This window comes from Thermobia domestica, chromosome 7, assembly GCF_964235325.1.
Source record: "Thermobia domestica chromosome 7, izTheDome1.hap1.1, whole genome shotgun sequence".
In the NCBI taxonomy this organism is placed as follows: Eukaryota; Metazoa; Arthropoda; class Insecta; order Zygentoma; family Lepismatidae; genus Thermobia; species Thermobia domestica.
This window is the reverse complement of record NC_137460.1, coordinates 49,547,514-49,557,318: the sequence shown is the minus strand read 5'-3', so window position 1 is coordinate 49,557,318 and position 9,805 is coordinate 49,547,514. Positions and strand designations below refer to the sequence as shown.

The window sequence follows — 9,805 nt, the reverse complement described above, 5'->3', positions numbered from 1 at the left end:
ATAGTCACTTTCATTTATATATATATATATATATATATATATATATATATATATATATATATATATATATATATATATATATATTCGCTGAACATGCTTAGAAGTGTGTATCTTCTATGAGAAAATCTTACGTAAAAACTTATAAACTAGAAAAAAAAAAATATTCGTAATAAATAGAATAGACTTACTGCTTTACTGGATCCTACTAGATAGCTTAAAACGCAAATTATTATTCTCAGAAGTACCTACATATACGACCACAATGACGGAGTGAAAATTTGCTGCATTACATCGTTCTTGATATTATTGAATGAGTATATATATATATATATATTATAGTACTACAAGCAATAGATTTTGTGTGTACTACAGGGTGTCTACTGGAATACCAGAAAGTAAATTCATGACTTTTTCATGACTTTTCATGACCTTTTTGTTCAAATTTTCATGACCACGGCGATAAAAATTTACCATTAGTAATAATAAACCCCTACCATCAGTGGTGCATCGGAACTATGCGGGTTGCTAGTCTTAAATATCACTTATTGTGAATCTTAAAGAAAGAATCTAAAATTCTGCCGTCTTGTGCTCGAGCACAGAATAGCACTTACCTAAATACGTGCCTGCTCTTACCAGTTAATCACTCTATACTGTATTTGAAGTTTTAATTCTGAGTATAATTATCCATCTAGCAGAAATCTGTCTAAAATTAAGCACTCAGAGAACTGCCCAAGGACAAAACAAATTATAAAAGAAATTCGTTTTAAAAAAATAGATCATCAAATTTAAAATCTGCAAACTCAAACGAATAATATTATTTGCATAAGTCTAAAGGCCCAAAACTACACAATTTACATTTCTTAGAAGTAAAGAAATAGCAGATCACAAAGTTGGACAGTAAAAAGTTGTTACTATATTACAGAGACTAGAAGATGAAATGGGGAGCAGCTAGGAAGACAGTAAAGTACCAGTTAGCCAGCACTAACTGGTGGGGGAAATTCTCACAATTACTGACCTGATACAACTGTTTCAGTACATGCAGTATGAGGTATAAAAATATACTCTGAGATTTCAGATTTTCATGACCAGTTGGGTAAATAAAGGACTTTTTCATGACTTTCATGACCACTAAGCAAAATATATGACTTTTTCATGACCAGTAGACACCCTGTACTAGGACTTTTTTTTTTTTTTTTGCTGTGTAGAGAATTATGATATATTTAGGCACTGGGGGCTCCAGAATTTATATGAGGGAAGTCACATCGACAATGAAGACAAAACCGGGTCTGCACCCCTCCCCCACCGCCTTGCAAAATCAACCTCCGGCTTCGGAGCCTCCACCCATTTTTCACTTTAAAGGCATTCTTTAAATTCTGATGTGAGGTACAAATATTACCGAAAACGTAACCACGAATTTGGCACTGCTATCTAGTACATCTCCAGGCCTAGTACTCTCGTACATCTAGTAAGGCACTTAACATATATCTAGTACATCTCTAATACACAGAATTATTTAACTTAATTTTAAATATTGTATTTAGCACCAAAAAATAAATAAAGCTATTCAAGAAGTGAAAATAATTTATGCTCCCAACACCGCTTAAACTATTTCTTCAACTTGAATTTCTCAACTGATTTTGTGAAAATCATTTGGTTAGATACCAACGTATATAATTATTAACAGTGTAATTTGGAACAGAAACAAAAAAAGTAAGTTAAATACTACACTTACATTTTTTTTTCTGTGGCTTCGCGTAAGGTAGCTAATTGGATAAGATAGCTAATTGGATCTATTCAACTTGTAAGTCTATTCTGTAAACTACATTCATTTTCTTTCAAGTTCACAAGATTATACATAAGAAGACTTTCTGATAGAAAATACACCATTCCAAGGATATTCAATCAATAAAGTATATAATATAAAAAAAATAGGAACATGTCAAATTCGCAATCTGTTGCTGCCAGAAGAAGAAATCCGATTAGTCTTTGAAATATTACAGTTTTTTTTAAAACAAATATCTGTCTTCAAAGAACATGGAGGTGAGTGTTGGAAACCATAGATATACATACATACAGTTCATGCTACTCAAATATCAACACGGTTACTTAACAATGCTGTACTTTAATATATACACATTTCAATGATATTACAAATGAATAAATAAACAAATATACAATATAATAACAGAACAGTAATAAATTTTATAAGAAAAAGACATTAATTACATTTCATTTATGTGGTAAATATATGATTCGAAGATGTCTTTGGTTAAGGATGCAGATTTCTGAAATTTTGTACATACTCTCCTCAGTCATTTAATTATGTTCAATTCCCACATTGAAAAGCAGCGATAACACAAATTTTATTCCATGCGGTGAGCTTTGGTTATATATACCAATTGCAATCTACATTGTATCACTGATATCATCATTCCCTTGCTTCTTCTTCCTCCCCACATCCCTTACAAATCATCTAAAACCAAACCAAACCATTTGGCGTAACGGCCCGTTTGAGGGCCTGAGTCGCTCCAACGCCATCCGTTAGCAACTGGTTGATCTACGTCTAGCCCAGCGACGAACACGCAGTCAACACGTCGCGTCGTCTCTCACAGGCGTTATCCGGAGCTTTCTAGACCTAGTGGCCGTCACGGTTTTTATTCACATGACTCCCCAGTTTACATCACGACGCTAGGTGGACGCCGAAAATTGGGAAGCATCGGCCGCGAATCTAACCCGGGAACACGCGTACTTGAGTCTAACGCTATAACCACTAGACACAGTGTTCTTACAAACCATCTCTCTATTCTATATATTATACCTGGAAAGCTCTGTTATGTCCGTCTCTAACTAATCATATAAGAACTATTTATTTAAATTTTCGTACGTATGAAGTGAAGGAGGTCCCTTTATTGTAAACACACAGAATAAGTAATGATTAACGCCATTCGCTATTAAAAAAAAAAAAAAAAAAAAAAAAAAAAAAAAAAAAAAAAAGTGAGCCAGACAGTATCAGCAAAACGCTACTACATGACCTAAAGACTTTTCGGATAGTGTATACGAAGGATAACCGAAAAAAAAAAAAAATGTTATACAAAGCATAAAACTTTTATTTTATGTTATTCACTGTAACTTAACAACAATTTATTTGTAAATTAATGACATACCTTGTCTTAGTGCTAGTTTGAAAACCTTCCGATTCTGATCATGTGTACCCGAGAAACGGACATAAAAAACTCGTCTGGAAAATTGGTCAACAGTAGAAATGAGGTCGGTGGTGCGGTTCCTGTGGACTAAAAACACTATTACACCTGCTGACATTCATATGCAGATTGTAGAGGTGTATGGAGAGGGCTAAATTTCAAAGCAACATGTAGGGAAGTGGTATTGCTTTTAAAGAAAGACGAACCAATATTATTAATCACAAGTCTGGATACAGAAGTAGACCCAGTATTTCAACCACTGACGTTACGCTTGGAACGACTAGAGCAACCCTGACCTAGCCCTACTGACTTTCACTTTTCCCTGTTCTAAAGAAAGAAAGAAAAAAAAAAAAAAAAGCTGGCCACCATTACGTGGCATGTGATCTGGCTGACGATGGCTACGAAAACTTGTGGATTTCTATGCAAATGGTATAGAAAAAAAAAAAACTTTATCTGCAGTTGTGATAAGCGGTTGAACAAAAATTGAGATTACGTCGAGGACTATTGTTGAGTGCCCTCTATCATCAGACATGCTAATCTTCCAGCTATGTATCACACTTAAGCCATAATAGCTTTGTAACTTTTAAATTTGGGTTCCCAATAATTATGGCGTCGCACCCTACTTTCTAGTCTATAAGAAGAGGTTTGGGGAGAGAGTTGTTAGTTTATTTAATAGCATTTTATAGACACTATCTGGCTCACTTTTTACATTTTTGATATTCTTTGTTGTCTCAACAAAATTTAAAACAGTTAGGCTAAGCTTACCGAAGAATTAAAACATATTTCGTTTATTAACTTGAGTATCCTCCTCACAAATCGGTTTGAATTATTTTCACCCTAAAAAGAAAACTAACATATTCAACTAGTAACACATGTCGCTGCACATTCTGACATTAAGACTAAATGTAGCAATCTACATCCTTAACTATAATTTACAAACTGGGCTTAGACATATCTAGAACTTTTGTCTAATTAGCAATATAAGTGAGACTTTAAAACTAATTTTACTTATGAAAGAATGCATGCTGGAGAAAGTAACTTCTTTAAAGGCTAGTTAAAGCTGCACTTACAAAAAAACATCTCTTTGGAAGTTACGCAATAATAATCGTAACGATTTTAGTATGAAAAACTTTTTTTCTTTCTTTTCTACTGCTGAAGGCAAGATTATGCGAAATATTGTAATCATTAACACAAATCTGTATTAAAATATCATCTAATATTAACAGAGCGTCCCGCCTAGCAACTGGGATACTGGAGTTCGAATTCCCAGCAGGGCAACATTTTTATTATACGTATATATTCCATACCTATCGGCATAACAATTCATCACAACGAGTAATTAAATATTTGTTAATAGTTTCTTGCTACAAACCCAAACACTCACTGTCTCTTTTGCTGGATTTTTCTGAACTACTTATTACCACAAGATTTTCATAATGCTATTTCGTAACATCTATAACTTGTTACATTGACTCACTTACGGTTATGTTCGCTCCAAAAAGGCTACGAAAACGGAAGACAGAAGAGCCAATAAATAGCGTGATACATTATATTTCCGGGATGTTCAAGCTTTATGATATTATCTCTTAAAACAGTATTAAAATCTAAACATAGTAGCAGGAGCGACGGTACATGCGATCTCTCTACGTATAGCCACCTCCCCTCCCCCATTGTCCTATTTACTGAAGTCGATGTGAAAATATATTACGCGTCGGAAAATTTCCAACTTTAAATATACACTAAATAGATACGAAAAAAAGATGATAAAAATATTAGCTGTGTATGGTCAGGCGCGACTTTTAAAAATCCATATAATACAATGCTTCTGAATAATGCAATAGCAATCTACTTCTAAAACTTGCACATACATAAAAGTTGATAGATCGTTTACGAATATGAACTGGGTAAGTCTGCGACGTCATCGTTGCCATCATTATGCTCGACTCCGATGCTTCGACAGAGAACTGAAAAGTACGCAGTGGAAATATTTTAGAATTGATAATTTTGAGGGAGAACTGGTTCTAAAAGAGAACAATGTCGCTGACTGAAAGGACGATATTTCGAATCGTGTAGTATTACGATTAATAATAAAGTATGACCGACTTTTCTTTTAAAAACTCTTTATGTAATAAATTATATTTATTGTGAAATTAAAACTTCACACAACATGAAAAGAAATGTAACTGAACCGCAAAAACTAGGTCCTACTCTCCTTGCTTATCAAACCAAATGTATGTTAATTTCGTACGTACAGGCTGATAAGATTAACACTATAATAATATTTGTTGTCATATAGGCATGATTTATTCCGTCTTGGTTGAAAGATTTCACGTGATATACTTTTGCTTTCAGAGTTTTTATTCGTAACTCCACAGTAAGCGATCCTTGTAAGAGGATGGATATATTATTTAATGTTTGTAATTCTACAAAAATACGCGGCTACCTTATTTCAACGGGCACAGCTTTCATAGCACTAACATTATTTTTCTAGTTAGATCATATAGTTGCACCGTGGTTGACCGAATGGGTAGAATCACTTGGTTGTTGCCATGACAACTGACAGAAAGTGACGTACGATAAAGCATCTCGTAACCTCAATTGATGCTCGATCCTATACATAACGCGTATTACTACTACACGAAGAATATTCTGGTTTTAGATGTGATATTTTGTTAACAGGCTACTAACAAGATACATATATGTTCTTTTTTATATACCTTTAAGGTACTAAGTAACATAAAAATGTTACTTTCAAGAAAGACTCTAGATACCAACTATATTTATATTATTATACTAAATGCATTAACGTAACATTATTATTCATATTTATATTTGAAAGTCTACGTTATTGGTTTCATTTACTGGTTAACACATGCCTCTTCACTCTTTTTTGTGGTTTTCAGTTAAAGGAAAGATATTTATCTAAATATAAGAAAAGAGAGGAAGTCTTCTTCCTCTGTATAAAAAAATAAATAAAATAAAAAAAAAAAAAAAACTACAAATTGGTAGATGGACGTTTTTGAGAAGGAATACTTTGTTTGGTATAACTATCAGATTTCATCAGAATTTACATGTTTGGCTGAGGCCAGGGGGCCAAATTCTATTTTATCGTTAAAAACAAAATTAAGTTTTTCCTATTTCTACCCCTTCAGGTAATGGTTTCTTGAATGCGAATACATTATACGTTTTTATTAATCTTTGATCTATTCTGCATATCCTGCTTCTTACTTCATGTGTCTAGACCAATTACGGAATAAACAACTGACATTTGAAGGTAACTCTTATGAAAACTGCAAATTTTCTTTATCGAAAAAGTTGCTCAGTTTCTACGGCCTTACAATGAGAAACGGCCTTGGTCTCTTACAAATTACATTTGATTATTAGCAATTTGTGGAGTACATAAATGCTGATAACTTACTATTGCCAGGAAACTGAAAAACTACTTGAATTACGAAATGACAATTCCAATGCAGACGAACAAAATAATAGCCAATAAATGCTCATGCGCTGACCACACATTACCTAACAATTCATCCGGCTGGCTCAACTTTTCAGGTACTATAGCATCATGATTAATATATGCTTTTATTTAAGAAACATTTACGAAGATTATACTAAATAAATAAGGAAGAAAATGACCCATGCTTTATGTTAAATGACACGACATTTCATAATCATCTGTTTCGACACCAATCAAACAATTCTGATTTTATTTGCCTTACGGAAATAATTTCTTCTAATAATTAACTGGAGTTAGCACATCCCGCTAACCACAAAACATATTTCTCCACATTATATTATGGCAATTTTCTACAAAGAAGTTCCACAACGACGTTACCTTCTCCATTCTTTAAGACACAATAACGAGAATATTTATATTATTATTGAACAAGAACGATATCATTGTTAGCAAGTTTTATACTAATATGTTACAACAAGCTGTTTAACCCTGCAGATAAAGGTATTTGAATACCCTTCTGGAATAAATTTATACGCATTTGTTTACTAGAATATATTAGCTCTCAATAACGACGGCTGAAATACGATGGAAGCTTCCTCTTTGTGATTACATGCGAAGAAACTCCATCTTCTGGTTCAATCACTTGGTTTGTCGATTGCACCTGGAAAGGAGTATAGATACGATTAAAATGTGAATCAAATGACAAACTGTATTTTATAAAGAGTTTTCACGACACTATAGCAACACAGACATGTGTTAACCCATCTCATATCTTAATTTAATGCTATTAATTTTAAGATTCCTTTGTCATGCGTGGTGTCGATGAGGGGTAGCGTATTTCGCTGCTGAGTTTGTATCGTGAAGTAGTAAGAGAGTTACTTGAATCGAAACGTATTAGACTTTGGTTCGAAACGTTGGAAGTCAATGCGTCAATCATACATCCAATTTGAACCCGCGTTATCTGGTCGGTCATAGATTTCCTAGGACTTAAAAGGCGACAGTTCGTATGTTTCAGATTCGTGAAAAATGAAATGAAATCTTTCAGATTTACGTCCCACGAATACGCCGGCTAGGCTAAAGGAGACCGTGATGATGATAAATGAATCCAATGATGGAATGAATAGTGGAAAGAAACGGGAGAACCCCTAGAAAACCCACGCACATGGTGCTTGTCCACCACAAAGTGCACTTGGCGCGACCTGGGATCGAACCAAGGACTACGCACCAGAGGTGAACGCTCTACAACTGAGTCACTGCAGCCCCAGGTCACATTACGTATGTGTTAGACAGAATTAACAATTAAATCTCTATCATGTGCATTAGATACTTTTAACATGTGATTTCTCAACTTAAGGGGGTCGCGAAGGGAGATCAAGAAGATATGACTTGATAAACATATTTTTATTTTCATACTTGTCAAATACAGCAATGGATGTTAAACAAATAGAGATTTTTTTAAAAAGCAATTGGAATAGAAGAGGAATGAAATTGGTGAAAACTGAAGATTGAATACAAGAAAGAAGCGATGGGTAGCAATAATCAACAACTTATTGAAAACCAGGAAATACTTATTGGGGTAGAGATATGAAATAGGTTGAGAAAGCCTGTTTTAACCTATATTATTTTAAGACGACCCTGTTTGAACAATACGGTACAAGTCTACATTAAATATTTTACTAGTCTAACATAATTGAGATGTTTCTCCCTCTAACTGGAAACTGTTTTCGCTAAGCTAGGTAGTGAAAAGATAATCTCGTCATTCTCATGTCGAAAAAGAAGCAGGAAGAGGTATCAAAGAATAGCTAACAAAAATCCAATAAAGAAATCTATTTAAATTGCAGTTTCACAGAAAATGTCCAACTTGTACAGAGCAATTCAAAAAATATCTGTAAAACCCGGGCACTGGAATAAGAACATCCTTCTCATCTCCTTTTATCCAGGTTCTGAATTAAGACCCGGCAACGGTGATTCCTCACAGCTAGTATAAGTAGTAAAATAACATATTAATAATGTTTGTACTATGAAACACGATAAATTTTAATTATATTTTCAAGAAATATAGTAAAATATACAGAAGGTCAGTCCACATTTATGGAAACGAAGTGGAACGTCCGCCAGGGGCGCTAGAATGATGGCACAGACAGTAAGCACAGCGGAGCAATCAGAAACCAGTTGTCTGGAGAATTCGGTAGCAGGAAGTGAAGTGCTCCGAGTGTAAAATGCTTCCAGAAGTGACCCCATTCTGGGAGGGATACATCACTGCTCTTTCCGACATCGGATACAGCTACAGTGCAATTCTGAAACAGCGTTCGTCCAAGGGTTTTCACCATTTCCAAGGGTATTGCCAATGTACTCAAAGGCAACAAAAATGCACAGCCTGAGGAAGCGGATGTGCGCACAGTGGCACGAAAACAACACCCCCGTCCCAAACGTACAATGGATGTGGTTCGACAAGTGCAGAAGTTGGTGACCCAGGAGAATCCGCCGCCATAAAGAGACATTGCCATGAGTGTTAGAAGATCCAAATCAACTGAGTAGGGTATAATCAGCCAGGATTTACGCCTGCAAGTGAAGCATAAGCCACGTGTTCACATACTCACAGTCAAACACATCCGGGAAAGCACGGTCACTGGCGCAAATCCCGGGGGGATGAGGGTGACATGCCCCCTCAATCTTGGAACTGGTGGGGCTGTCCCCGAATAATTTGATTTGAAATGTGTTTTTTGGGGAGAAATGTGATTATTTGTGCCCGACTGCCACTTCATCTACATCGCCTGATACATAATATACAATAGGTTCACCTCAGAAATCAGATTCATCTACTGTAATATGACTCTCGCCTTCCCCTTCCCCCAGAATAAGCCTCAAATCTCCCTACCCTCTAATGTGGAAGACAACTCTGCTCCCCAGATCCCCCACAGCGTTATTTTTCAACTTAATAGATGTTTTGAACATCGCTTAAAAAAAAAGTACGGTCTTAACCCCCCCCCCCCCCCCCAATGTTGAAGACAGATTTGCGCCGCTGCGCAGGGTTCATTGCAAACGGTATTTAGCGAGTGACAAATGAAAATATGTGGTTACGTTAGACGAGACGTGGATCTATTTGTCAAACTCCAAGCGGGTTCGAGCCATGTTCGAGCCATCT

The 9,805-nt window shown here is 35.3% G+C and overlaps 1 protein-coding gene across 1 annotated transcript in view; it reads right to left on the bottom strand.

Annotated features, from left to right (window-relative positions):
- Nucleotides 1–2,061: 2,061 nt before the first annotated feature.
- Nucleotides 2,062–9,805, bottom strand: part of LOC145690069 (rab-like protein 6) — a 58,857-nt gene continuing 51,113 nt past the window's right edge. The window contains exon 11 of the mRNA XM_081764587.1: nucleotides 2,062–7,321. The gene's annotated coding sequence lies outside the window, so the exon portion shown is untranslated. The remainder of the gene's footprint in view (nucleotides 7,322–9,805) is intronic.